Source organism: Prionailurus bengalensis, chromosome B4, assembly GCF_016509475.1.
Source record: "Prionailurus bengalensis isolate Pbe53 chromosome B4, Fcat_Pben_1.1_paternal_pri, whole genome shotgun sequence".
Taxonomy (NCBI): Eukaryota; Metazoa; Chordata; class Mammalia; order Carnivora; family Felidae; genus Prionailurus; species Prionailurus bengalensis.
In genome coordinates, this window is record NC_057358.1 from 75,906,349 (window position 1) to 75,919,536 (window position 13,188).

At 40.0% G+C, this 13,188-nt stretch overlaps 1 protein-coding gene and 1 non-coding gene across 2 annotated transcripts in view; both read left to right on the plus strand.

Annotated features, from left to right (window-relative positions):
• The window catches only part of LOC122472353 (tubulin alpha-1C chain), an 83,684-nt gene that overhangs the window by 5,023 nt on the left and 65,473 nt on the right, over positions 1-13,188 (plus strand). The window lies entirely within an intron of this gene.
• Positions 2,967-3,069, plus strand: LOC122474114. Its single transcript, XR_006294806.1, has one exon. It is a non-coding gene; the product is annotated as a U6 spliceosomal RNA (small nuclear RNA).

The window sequence follows — 13,188 nt, forward strand, 5'->3', positions numbered from 1 at the left end:
AGAACTAACTTCCATTTATAGGAACAAGTCAGATGACATCACAGGGAGGCAAACAGAAAAACGCAAAGTGTGGGACATTCTATGGGACAAATTATCTTGTTTCTGCAACAACTGAGTGGTGGCATGGGATGAAGAAGGTGGGAAAGGGGGACTGCTGAAAGTTAGAAGAGATTTTAGACACTAATTGCCAGTATAACAATGGATTTTGTTTGGATTCTGATTCCAACAAACCAAGTGTAAAACATTTTAGAGATAACCAGCAAAATTTGAATATGGACTGATCATTAGATAATACCAACAAATTATTATTCATTTTATTAAATGTGTTGATGGCAGGGCACCTGGGTGCCTCAGTTGGTTAAATGTCCTACTTTGGCTCAGGTCATGATTTCATGCATGGTTCATGAGTTCCAGCCCCATGTCGGGCTCTGTGCTGACAGCTCAGAGCCTGGAGCCTGCTTTAGATTCTGTGTCTCCCTCTCTCTCTGCCCCTCCCCCCCTCTTTCTCTCTCTCTCTCTCTCTCTCTCTCTCTCAAAAATAAACAAACATTGGGGCGCCTGGGTGGCGCAGTCGGTTAAGTGTCCGACTTCAGCCAGGTCACGATCTCGCGGTCCGTGAATTCGAGCCCCACGTCGGGCTCTGGGCTGATGGCTCAGAGCCTGGAGCCTGTTTCCGATTCTGTGTCTCCCTCTCTCTCTGCCCCTCCCCCGTTCATGCTCTGTCTCTCTCTGTCCCAAAAATAAATAAACGTTCAAAAAAAATTTTTTTTTAAATAAACAAACATTAAAAAAATAAAAAATGTGTTGATAGCAGTGTGGTAATGTAAGAAAATTTCCATAATTTTTAGAGATGCATACAGAAGTATGGTGTATTAAATTAAATAAGGTCTGAGATGTGCTTTAAAATACCTCAGGAAAGAAACAAGGGAAGAGATGATAGATAAAAATTGTGGCCAAACTCTTGAAAATTTTAAACTTTTAATGATGTGTATATGGAGTTCATTATACCGTTTTTTCTATTTTGGGGTATGTTTGAAAATTTCTTAATAAATTAAGAATTTCTTAATAAAATAATGACTAAAAAGAGAAAACGGTGGATTTGAAGACAAATTTTATCTACTTCACAATTTATTCTGTACTACCTTGAATAGAAAGAAATTCTATTCTAATTTCTAATTCTATTCTAATTCTAATTTCTATATTTATGAATATAGAAATTTCAAAAGAAGGAAAAAGTCCTTATATTAAGACCTATGGTTTATTATGGAAACCTTTACTAGGAATGGTGGTTGGTAACCAAATGGGACAGGAGTAGAGTGAGTACTTTAAACAATGAACATAATATTAGCAAAGACATAGTATCATGCTGATCTGGTGCCTGTACAAGGGAGAGCAAAAATGTTGTCTTGATTTGGGTATGCAAACAAATTGTGGGTGATGTGTTCCATGTGGGGAGTGGAGTAGTTAATGAAGCAATTTGAGCTCTAGTCTAAAGAAAGAGTTTGGACTTGAGTCCATGGACGGTGGGAAGCCTTTATATTCTTATAGAAAAGAGTGAACAACATTTTAATGAAATTAATATTACTATCACTGTGTTAATTTTTATAAAATTAATCTGACAGGTAAGTGGAGTAGGGAAAGAGTCTGGAGATAATGGCATCAATAAGGAGGTTATTGCAATAATATAAGCAGAAGTTCTCAGACCTTCATAATTACAGTGGGGATGGATAAAAGGAATAATAGAAGAGACCATCCAAAGGACAAAATCCCAGTAGTGACTGGTTGGACATGAGGCAAAAAGGAGAGAGTAAAAATTAACCCTTAAAGTTTTGAACTTGGCAGACTAAGAGAATGAACCGGTAGTAGTGGGTACTGTTGGGTAAGTTGATGGGAGTGCTCAGTCAGTGGAGCATGCGGCTGTTGGTCTCAGGGTAGTGAGTTCAACACTACTTGAACTCAAGCCCCATGTTGGGTATAGAGCTTACTTAAAAAACAGAAAAAGGGGCGCCTGGGTGGCGCAGTCGGTTAAGCGTCCGACTTCAGCCAGGTCACGATCTCGCGGTCCGGGAGTTCGAGCCCCGCGTCAGGCTCTGGGCTGATGGCTCAGAGCCTGGAGCCTGTTTCCGATTCTGTGTCTCCCTCTCTCTCTGCCCCTCCCCCGTTCATGCTCTGTCTCTCTCTGTCCCAAAAATAAACAAACGTTGAAAAAAAAATTTAAAAACAAAACAAAAAAAAAACAACAGAAAAAGAAGGGGCACCTGGGTGGCTCAGTCGGTTAAGCGCCGACTTCGGCTCAGGTTATGATCTCATGGTCAGTGAGTTCAAGCCCCGCGTCGGTCAGTGAGTTCAAGCCCCGCGTCGGGCTCTGTGCTGACAGCTCAGAGCCTGGAGCCTGTTTCAGATTCTGTGTCTCCCTCTCTCTGACCCTCCCCCATTCATACTCTGTCTCTCTCTGTCTCAAAAATAAATAAACGTAAAAGAAAAAATTTAAAAACAGAAAAAGAAAAAGGAAATAGGGAAGTTGAGAAGGGACACAAGTCGGAGCGAGAATTACGTTTTTGTGGTGTGTGTGTGGTGGGGGGGTCGTTGAGGGTAGGACCAATCAGTCGATGTCAGTTGAACTCACGAACTGAGCGAGATCATGACCTGAGCTGAAGTTGGACGTTCAACCGACTGAGCCACCCAGGCGCCCCGGAATAGATTTTTTTTTAAGTGTTTATTTATTTTTGAGAGAAAGAGAGACAGAACTTGAGCAGGGGAGGGGCAGAGAGAGAGGGAGACACAGAATCTGAAACGGGCTCCAGGCTCTGAGCTGTCAGCACAGAGCCCTATGCAGGGCTCAAACTCACAGAGCCATGAGATCATAACCTGACCCAAAGTCGGTCTCTTAACCGACTGAGCCACCCAGGCACCTGGAAATAGATTCTTTTTATATGTGGCTTATTTCACTTAATACTATGTTTGTGGTGCTTGCTTCGGCAGCACACATACTAAAATTGGAATGATACAGAGGAGATTAGCGTGGCCCCTGCACAAGGATGACACACAAATACTATGTTTGTGAATTTTACTCATAACATTGAATGTAATTGTAAATTGTTCTCATTGTTGTGTAGTGTCCTAATGTATGAACATACCATAATTTATTTATCCATTTCCTAATTTTAATGGATATTTGCATTATTTCCAGTTTTTGGCTAACACAAATGACAGTGCTCTAAGCATTCCTATGCCTGTGTTTGGGTGAATATATTTACAGATTTCTGCTATATATATTTCTGCTGCTGTGTACCTAGGAGTGGAATTGGGGGGTAATAGGGCATGTGCATGTTCAGCTTTCATGGAAAAACAGCAAATTTTCCCAGAGTAGTTGTAGCAATGCACACTCCCACGAGTAGTGTAGGAGAGTTCCGTTTTTCATCCTCCTTCATTGTAGCCATCCGGGAGAGTTTATAGTAATAGTATCTATCCATTGTGACTTCAGTTTGTTAACTAATGAAGTAGATACCTTCTTCATGTGTTTTTTGTCCATTTAAATGTCCTCTTTGGTGAAATGCCTGTTCAAGGCTCTTTCATATTTTCTCATGAATTGCCTGTCTGTATCTTAGTGTTTGGTCCGAGTACATCATATACTATGAATAAGAGTCCTTTTTGGATTTGAAGATTACAAAAAAAAATTTTTTTCCCACTCTGCAGCTTGCCTTTTTACTCTCCTAATGATGTAATGATGTCATTTGATGAACGGAAGTTCTTAATTTTAATGTAGTTGTGTTTATCACTTTTTCTTTATTGTTAGCATTTAAAAAATATTTATTTACTTTTGAGAGAGAGAGAGAGAGAGAGAGAGAGAGAGGGGTGGGGGCAGAAAGAGGTGGGGACAGAGGATCTGAGGTGGGTTCTGTGCTGTCCACAGAGAGCTCTATATGGGGCTCCAACCCATGAACCATGAGAACATGACCTGAGCTCAAGTTGTTGGCTCAAAGAACTGGGCCACCCAAGCACCCCATTGGTAGCATTGTTTTAAAGATTTTTTTTTTTTTTTTAAATTTTTTTTTTTTTTTTTTCAACGTTTATTTATTTTTGGGACAGAGAGAGGCAGAGCATGAACGGGGGAGGGGCAGAGAGAGAGGGAGACACAGAATCAGAAACAGGCTCCAGGCTCCGAGCCATCAGCCCAGAGCCTGACGCGGGGCTCGAACTCACGGACCGCGAGATCGTGACCTGGCTGAAGTCGGACGCTTAACCGACTGCGCCACCCAGGCGCCCCTTAAAGATTTTGTTTTTAAGTAATCTGTACACCCACTGTGGGGCTTGAATCTACAACCCTGAGATGCAGAGTCACATGCTCTACTACTGAGCCAGTCAGGTGACCCTATTGTTAGTACTTTTTGAGTTACATTTAAGAAATCTTTGCCAGGGCACCTGGGTGCTCAGTCGCTTGGGCATTCGACCCTTGATTTCGGCTCAGATCATGATCTCATGGTTCGTGAATTTGAGCCCCATATCGGGCTCTGTGCTGGCAGCAGGGAGCCTGCTTGGGATTCTCTGTCTCCCTCTTTCTCTGCCCCTCCCTCCCTCCCTCTCTCTCTCTCTCTCAAGAATAAATAAATAAACATTTATTTATTTTTAAACGTTTTATTTATTTTTGAGACAGGGAGAGACAGCATGAACGGGGGAGGGTCAGAGAGAGGGAGACACAGAATCTGAAACAGGCTCCAGGCTCTGAGCTGTCAGCACAGAGCCCGATGCGGGGCTCGAACTCACGGACCGTGAGATCATGACCTGAGCCGAAGTTGGCCGCTTAACCGACTGAGCCACCCAGGCGCCCCTAAATAAATAAACATTTAAAGAAAAAAAGAAAAAAAAATTTGCCTATCCACAGCTCATGGATATATTCTTCTAAAGGATTTATTGTTTAAGCTTTTACATTCAGTTCCACAATACATACAGGAACCGATATTTTTGTGTGTGTTTGATGTGATGTAGAGGTCAGATCTGTTTTTTCCCCATATGAATATCCAGTTGGCCCAACACTATTTATTTATAAGACCATACTTCCCCATTGGACTCCAGTGACACTTTTGTCATGAATCAAGCTACCATATGTATATTTGGGAACCCTCCTCTCAGTAGCTTGTACATATTTCAACTTCATTATTTTCTAAATTATCTTTTTTAACCCAAATAATTAACTCATATGAATGATCAGCCCTATATTTTTCAAACACTTATTCATTTGTTTCTTCTTTTTGGAAACACATAAGATTGCCTACTAAGTTGCATATATTGGGCTAGGTATAGTGTAGGATAAATAAATGTTTATTTGGCTAAGATTTAATTGGACATAATGCATTCTGATAAGTCCCAATAAAGAGGCATGGCATGGTCCTGTGCAAGGAGATATGTATTACCTATAACCTCTAGGTCTTTGGGGGATGGTGTGGTATAAAGAATGCAGGAAACCTTCCTGGAAGAGGCAGTTCTTAGGATTGTCTTGAAAAATAAATAGAAGTAGCAGGTACAAATGGAGAAGAGAGTGCACATGCAAATACACAGACAATTGGGTTAGTTTCAGAAACTGGAAATGGTTTGTTATGGTTTATTACATGAAGTGTAAGGAGAAAGGGATTGGGTGGCTGGAGGATTATAGCAAAGAATGGATTATGAAAGGACCTTATTCCAAATTCAATGAGAGCCATTAAAGGAAAGAGGAATAATAAACTTTGCATTTCAGAAAGGTCCTTCTGACTGTTGTGTGCAGAAAGAATAGACAGAGCAGAGTTGGTTACAGGGGAACATAATGCAGAGAGACTGGCTAGTCTTCCTGGACATGATTATGCTGACATGGTGAATTTACATTTATTTACTTTAGGGTTCAGTACTGATCGATGTATTGAGTGATTTGGCTCTTACTGTGTATGGCCCTTAAAGACTACCTGCTACATTCACCTTGGCCAAATTCCTCATTAACAATTTAGGTAAGAATATGACCCACACCTGAATTCAGAATTTTATTTAAAGCTTAACATTATCTTTTTCAAACTCTGGTCAACACAATGCAATATTACTAAATAATAAGTTTTTCTGAATAACAGTGGTAAGAATTATCAGTGGTGATTCTGGTAACTGAGTTTCATCTATTTTGGGAAGGACTTTTGTTGTATAGTAGAGTATTAATATAGTATATATTAATGAATTTCGATTCCAGAAGTAAGACTTATGAAATAATGCAAACACCTACCCTATAATATTAAAAATGTATCTTTTGTATTGTAATACAGTGCTTTGAGGTCGCTCATTGATGTTCAGGCACTTAGTGAACTCTTTTGAACAACATATTTATGTCCTGACATACACATTTTAATTTGTAGTTTTGCTCTGGCTGCAAGCCTACTATTGAAATCCAACCTTTGACAAAACTTGAAGAGGCTCAAAGGCATCCTGAGAAGAGAAAAAAAAAAGAAGAAAGTGGAGAGGCAGCAGATAATCTCAGTTTTCCATAAAACACAATTTATAATTCGGTTGCATTTTATTAGCCCAAATTACACACACTCACAAGAATGCACACTGAAGGCTTCACTTCCATCCTACCCCACCCTCCCCTTAAAGCATATGGAAATTAGGTGGCAGCCTGGGAAGGTTGCCATGGTGCACTGGCTGCAGGGATTTGATAGTAGTCAAAGATGCCCCAAAGTCCCTTCCCCCAACCATCCAAATGTGCACTTCTCTTCTTTCTTTCAAATCCCTGTCTTAACTAATTCCATAGCATAGATAAATCAGGGTGACGCTGATTTACTAGTGAACAACAGAATCGATGTTTTCATGTTGTAGGAAGTAAAATACTGAGGAATTACAACTGGTCTATTTTTATGTAGCACTAGCCACACAAAAAGTCAGAATTCACTTTTAAAATGTCTTATACAACATGTTCCCATCTTCAGGACTTATATTTCTTACTTGGCTTTATCCCTTTGGATGACCTGTGGGTATCTCAAGTTCAACATATCTAAACGGAATTAGTTATTCTTCTCCGTTACCCTCTTTAGTGTTCTATATTCTTCATTATTCTATATCCTCAATATCAGTTCATTGTCATCTGCCTAGTCTACCAAGCTAGACTAAAATAAGAATAACCTTATATAATGTTTACTATATACCAGGCACTATTCTTAGCACTTTATGTATATCAACTCTTTCAAGTTACTCCCAACTGATCACTAAATTCTGTCCATTATATTTCAATTTGTCTTACTAAATATTTGCATAATGAACAAATAACTATTTTTCTAAAGCTTAACCAATTAAAAAATTTTTTTAACATTTATTTAGTTTTGAGAGAGAGAAAGAGAGACAGAACATGAGCAGGGGAGGGGCAGAGAGAGAGAGAGACACAGAATCTGAAGAAGGCTCCAGGCTCTGAGTTGTCAGCACAGATCCCGACACGGGGCTCGAACTCACAAACCATGAGATCATGACCTGAGCCAAAGTCAGATGCTTAACCAACTGAGTCACCCAGGTGCCTCTAAAGCTTGGCCAATTTTATTAGCTAAAGGGGCTAGTTCAAGGGCAAGATGTGGCAGAATATTTAGGACTTGGTCTTTGAAGCTTCTTCTTTAAGCATTGGCACAAAAGACATAAAACTTTTTTCCTGGCCCAGAGGAGTTCAAGGTCTAGTGATTGAAACTGCTATTACAATGCATTGTGTCCAGTGCTGTGTGAGAGAGGACAGTGCAGGAGCTGCTGACACAAAGAACTGTCACATTTCCCAACTTCATCCCAGGATAGTGGTCACTGTCTCACACCATACCACCACCTCTACATTCTTTATAAAACGATCATGCTGTCTGTCTCACATTGCCTGCCTCGTGCAAGTTTGAGTTTAAAAGGATAAATCCAAGCAAATACGTTTCTCTTAAATTCTCTAACAAAAACACAGCTCAAGATCTAAATTTATTTTTATTTTTTAAAGCTTTTACTTATTTATTTCATTTAGAAATGTTTGCTTTAAGTAGGCTCCATGCCTATGTATGAATCCAAGAGACAAAATAGTGGAGGATAACCCTAGTAACTAGGGGGCTAGTTAACTGATTCCCAGTTCCTGCATCCTGCACCAGAGTCAGACTGAGTAGATCTAATTCAGTAAATAGTATTCCCTTAGGATTAATATTTACCATTTTGGAACTAAAGAGTTGTAATGGTTTGGGTGGTATGATTCAGTTATTTCTGAATTCTGAAAACCACTGAATAAGTTCGCAGAGAATTACTCTCCAGACTGTTGTAATCTTAAAAGACATAACTCCCAAATGACACCCAGCCTACAGAGGTGTTTTGGGAAACATTTCTCAGTCTTCATTTAGATTTACAAATCAATTATGCATGTGCAGAGAAGAGGAAAGGCTGTGTTTTTCTTCATCTGTTCAGCCTAAGAGATCATTTAGGAAACACTTCTTCATTCTGCAGAAACATTGATTATGCATGTGTAGAAAAGAAAGGATTAGAAAAGGCTGTTTTATCTCTTTATAAGAAAAGCTATCTGTTTTTCTAATATACTGATTATAAGAATTATAGAGGTTTACTCAAGATAGCATGGGCTGAAATAAGTTCCCTCCATGGTAAACTTATATGGTAAACATGGTATATCTTAATAAGCCCGCTATTATTTTTTGTTAATGATTTCAGTATTTTTAGATATGTGAGAGAGACTTCACTCTCACCCCTCATGTTACTAAGCAACATGTCATACGTTGCTAGGAGACAGACTAGCAAGCTTAGGGGCACTTCAGTTCCCTTATCACCTTGCATAACACATGACTATACCCTAGAGAGTTTTACAGTCTTAAGAGAAAAGAGAGAAAAAGTATAATGGCATATAGAAAGGACAGAAAAGGTGACAGGGGTGGGGGAATGGAATAAAGAAAAGAGCAAGGTATTTGAGAAGAGTGTGTGAGGTTGGCAGAGGAAGGGCTATTATGCAATTTCCTTGAATGAGTCATGGAAAAACCTTAAATTGCCAGTGCTCTATTTCATATTCTGTATGCTTCTATCTTTTCTAAAAACAAATTAGAGACTGTACTTGGAGAAGATCTTTCAGATAATATTCCTGAATATTATCAGAAGGGTAGAAACTAACCATAACTTTGTAGAGAAGATTGCCAATTCCAAACACATTAAACAAGTCACACCTTATTTAAAATTCCAGATCAGATACACAATACTATTTCATTCCATTTATCTCTCAAAATAGTGAAAATGGACAGTACTAAGAGAGAGGTTAGAATGTAAGTGTTCTTGAACATTGTCATACAGGCTCCCGGGCAGTGTGTTTCTGTACAAAATTTTAAAAATCTAGTATAAATGGGGGAAAGAAGAAGCTGTTGTGCTGTACCTGGAAGATTCTGTTGTGTCTGAAATAGGAAACCAAGCTCCAGGTTTCATTGTGTACATGTGAAAGGTTGAGTCTTTGTGTCTCTGTGGCATTTACTGTTGCTGGCAACCAGGAAGCTCCGTAGCAATTGTTGCTAGGTCCTCAGTGCCTCTGTTTGCCTGAAACCTTAATCAGCGCCAGAAACGCCAGAGATAAAAATCATTGCACAAAATCCAGTGCCCGTTATCCCCAATGGTCCTGCTGCAAACAGTCCATCTTGTGTTCAGTGAAAATCAGCGTAAAATGGAGACTTGACACAAAGAGTTCCATCCTCAGTGTCGTCTCCGTGAATGCCTGCTCTTTCAGTGCAGGGTGGTGAGAGGACACTGGAGAATGGTTTAATTAAAGTAAAGCTTATATCTGGTGTTACCAGCTTAACTAAATGCATAATAAAGAGTCTGAGAGAAGAACACAGTCAAGAAAGATTTCATCAGATTTAGATGACTTCCAGTTCTGAGGTCGCATCAACATTTGTTGACAGCTTGAGGTCACCTTAGTGACAACAGAAGTCCTGGTGCGAATGATGGCACCATTTCAAATAGGAGTCCAGAGATTCTGACAAAGATCCCCAGAAATAACCTGCATTGTCTCTTGAAATGAAATACTGGCTCTTAGGTGAGCTTCAGAGACCAGTACAACCCACTTACTCAAGCCATCCTATACAAATATAGACTTCAAATTTTGCTTCCTGTGTGTCTCCTACCCAGATGTAGACAGTTATAGCTCTGAACTTACGGTTATAGCTCTGAAAACAATTGCAAATCTGGGCTGAGATTTAGTAAACATTGATGCTGAGATGACATAAATATCTACTTCCATCAGGCATCTAGCCTCCAAAGTGGGTCTGAAGAGATATTTATTGTTGTGATTATTACTAATTTTTGAGTACTTTATCAAGGCTAAATACTATATTATCTAGTTTAATCCTCAAAATAATTCTTAGGGGTAGGTACAATTATATTCACTTTTTTTCCTCTCTTGAGGAAACTGAGGTTCAGAGAAATTAGATAATATGCTCAAGGTCTCTCACAGCTGATATGTGACAAAATGAAAATTCAAACCTGGACCTATCTGTCTCCAGCGTTTGACTTTGAACCACTACTCTATGTATTGTTTAATAGAGAATGCTCTTTATATGGAAATAAATTATGTAGTACATCACACTTGTGTCAAGGTGAAGACTGTAGGGTCTTGGGTCTCACCGTCCCCTTATGGGGTAGTGGAGACTCAGAATGTCTGCTCCCCCTGGAGTTGACTTTGCCATAAAGGCCCTACCAGGACAATCCTTCAGAACCCCGTGATGCCTCATCCTTGCACTTCCCCACATCTAGGTTATTCAATATGTAATAACACTCCCTGAGGTCTTTAGGTGAGTGGTTCAGATTGGGCTCTGCAATCCCAGCCCATTCAACCTGGTAGTCCTTTTTCAATGTGAGGCAAAGACTTTGCCCCTAAAGCCTTTCTACATTCATCTGATCTCTCCTTCTCATTTGCTTATCTAATAAGAACAGGAGATCATTTTTAGGGACTGTGTGATCTGAATTCTAATTTAGAAAAGAATGCCTTTTCAAAAGAACAGTCTGGGGCACCTGGCTGGGTCAGTTGGTTAAGCAGCCAACTCTTGGATTTTGGTTCAGGTCGTGATCTCACAGTTGGTGAGTTTGAGCCCTGTGTCAGGCTCTGTGCTGACAGCATGGAGCCTGCTTGGGATTCTCTCTCTCTCTCTCTCTCTCCCCCTCCCTCTCTCTTTGCCCCTTCCCTGCCTGCACATGCTCTCTCTCTCTCTTTCTCAAAATACGTAAATAAACTTCAAAAAAGAAGAGTCTGGAGAGATTCACGTTTTACATTATCCAGACCTTTGTTCAGTGCCTTGGAGTCACATTGTCTCAAAATCTTCATTTTAGAATAAAATGTTTCCTTTTCCTTGGCATAACCGAAAAGTCCACTGAATGGTATTTTCAGAAGAAACGTTTGATAATTAAAAATGCTTTCATTCTTACATGTACACTGGGCAGAAAACATGAAATAGTCACATGCAGATGGTATGCTGGGGACTGCTTGTTAGGGCTCACGCGAGCAGAATATAGGCAGCTCTTTCCAACTCTGTATTCAGGGACGTCACACTGGTAGCTTGAAATTGGTCATGATGGGAACATTTACACCATAGAAATTGGCCATGCTACAAATCTGGGCGCTTTTTTTTTTTTTTTTTTTTTGCCTCTTTATCTTAGAGCTAGTTGTTAAACCACTAGGAGAGGAGCTCTCAAAGAGCAATGTGTCAGCAGTATAATTGGAGTGAAACATAGTCCATCCTTGTATTGCTAAGCATCATGTTGCTGGATTCTCATACTGTATAAATGAAGGAAGTCATCTGCTCAGTGTGTATTAATACAAGTTTTATTAAACGAGGGCCCTCAAACAAAAGACTTGGTAGAAATTGTGTTCACAGGCATGAACAGGACAGTACGATCCACATCTTCTCAGAACATTTGGGTATGTTTGGCAGTGTCTAAGAGAGAGATACAAAGCAGGTTGCAGGGACAACATAGTTTTCTCAGAACAGCACCTATAAGGGGCTTTTGGATCCTGAGGTGATCACCCAAAGATTCTGTATTGAAATCCATAGATGATAGGCCTAGTCTCTATGTGTGAGAAGCCTTATGACCTGACTTGAAATGGTTAGAAAAATGGGATTTAAAAATATGACTTCTATTGCCAAGTAATTTGAGAATATTGATAATAATAGCTAACATTTCTTTTTTTTTTTCAACGTTTATTTATTTTTTGGGGGACAGAGAGAGACAGAGCATGAACGGGGGAGGGGCAGAGAGAGAGGGAGACACAGAATCGGAAACAGGCTCCAGGCTCTGAGCCATCAGCCCAGAGCCCAACGCGGGGCTTGAACTCACGGACCGCGAGATCGTGACCTGGCTGAAGTCGGACGCTTAACCGACTGCGCCACCCAGGCGCCCCTTAAGTTTTTGATTTTAATTCCAGTATAGTTAACATACAGTGTTATATTAGTTTCAGGTGTACAATATAGTGATTCAACAACTTTAGGCATTACTCAGTGCTCATCATAAGTGTACTCTTAATCTCCATCACCTATTTCATCCATCCTCTTATCCACCTCCCTTCTGGTAACCATGTTTGTTCTCTATAGTTAAGAGTCTGTTTCTTGGTTTGTCTCCAGAGATGAACTTTGAAAACATGTTGCTAAGTGAAAGAAGCTAGACATAGCAGGCCATATATTGTATGGTTTCATTTATGTAAGATGTTCAGAAGAGACAAATTCATACAGACATAAAGTAAATTAGTGGTTGCCTGGGGATGGTGGAGAGAGGGTATGTGGAAAGAAGTTGGAGAAAAGGGGGAGTGACTACTAATGTATACAAGATTTCTTAGTGGGGTGATGAAAGTTCTCTGAAATTGATTATGGTGATGGTTGCATAACTCTATGAATATACGAATATACTTACAACCATTACATTGTAATCGTATGGTGAATCGTATGGTACATTAATTATATTTACATAAAGCTGTTGTTTAAAAAAAAAAAGATTATAGGGGCGCCTGAGTGGCTCAGTCGGTTAAGTGGCTGACTTTGGCTCAGGTCATGATCTCACGGTTCATGAGTTCAAGCCCCGCGTCGGGCTCTGTGCTGACAGCTCAGAGCCTGGAGCCTGCTTCAGATTCTGTGCCTCCCTCTCTCTCTGCCCCTCCCCTGCTTGTGCTCTGTCTGTCTCTCTCTCTCAAAAATAAAT